The sequence below is a fragment of the Triticum aestivum genome, unplaced genomic scaffold (genome assembly GCF_018294505.1).
Source record: "Triticum aestivum cultivar Chinese Spring unplaced genomic scaffold, IWGSC CS RefSeq v2.1 scaffold43078, whole genome shotgun sequence".
NCBI classification, from domain to species: Eukaryota; Viridiplantae; Streptophyta; class Magnoliopsida; order Poales; family Poaceae; genus Triticum; species Triticum aestivum.
Genome location: NW_025293687.1, coordinates 1 through 1,024, shown reverse-complemented (window position 1 = coordinate 1,024; position 1,024 = coordinate 1). Strand labels below are relative to the sequence as shown.

Below are 1,024 nucleotides of genomic sequence, written 5' to 3'. Positions count from 1 at the left end.
CATGGTTTCGACCCCTTTCAGAACACGCTTGCCGCCGCTAGACGCGTGAATAATGAGCAGCGAGCTAAAACTTACCGTAAACGTGCAAAATAATAAAACGTGCTAAACATACGTCGCGCTCGTGCGTTTTGTTTTGCACGCGGTGCAAAAAAATTAAAAAGGGAATGCAACACGAGGACTTCCCAGGAGGTCACCCATCCTAGTACTACTCTCGCCCAAGCACGCTTAACTTCGGAGCTCTGATGGGATCCGGTGCTTTAGTGCTGGTATGATCGCATCCGACATGTTACCCCCGTCTTCGTCCCTTATGCTTGCCCCTCCCAGCTCCACTACACACATGATTGCACATTCCTTTGGCCGCTCCCGCTCAACTACGGAGACGAGTTTTACCACGGTTCAACTGCACCAGTGCCTATTTACCATGGTTTCGACCCCTTTCAGAACACGCTTGCCGCCGCTAGACGCGTGAATAATGAGCAGCGAGCTAAAACTTACCGTAAACGTGCAAAATAATAGAACGTGCTAAACGTACGTCGCGCTCGTGCGTTTTGTTTTGCACGCGGTGCAAAAAAATTAAAAAGTGAATGCAACACGAGGACTTCCCAGGAGGTCACCCATCCTAGTACTACTCTCGCCCAAGCACGCTTGCACCTCGGAGTTCTGATGGGATCCGGTGCTTTAGTGCTAGTATGATCGCATCCGACATGTTACCCCCGTCTTCGTCCCTTATGCTTGCCCCTCCCAGCTCCACTACACACACGATTGCACATTCCTTTGTCCGCTCCCGCTCAACTACGGAGACGTTTTTACCACGGTTCAACTGCACCAGTGCCTATTTACCATGGTTTCGACCCCTTTCAGAACACGCTTGCCGCCGCTAGACGCGTTAATAATGAGCAGCGAGCTAAAACTTACCGTAAACGTCTTCGTCCCTTATGCTTGCCCCTCCCAGCTCCACTACACACACGATTGCACATTCCTTTGGCCGCTCCCGCTCAACTACGGAGACGTTTTTACCACGGTT

General features: G+C 51.2%; 2 non-coding genes across 2 annotated transcripts; both read right to left on the bottom strand.

The window, feature by feature from the left end:
• Window positions 1–161: 161 nt before the first annotated feature.
• LOC123178971 (5S ribosomal RNA) lies at window positions 162–280 on the bottom strand. Its single transcript, XR_006490000.1, has one exon. It is a non-coding gene; the product is annotated as a 5S ribosomal RNA (ribosomal RNA).
• Window positions 281–581: 301 nt separating this feature from the next.
• Window positions 582–701, bottom strand: LOC123178973 (5S ribosomal RNA). The gene has a single exon (XR_006490001.1). It is a non-coding gene; the product is annotated as a 5S ribosomal RNA (ribosomal RNA).
• Between the last annotated feature and the right edge of the window lie 323 nt (window positions 702–1,024).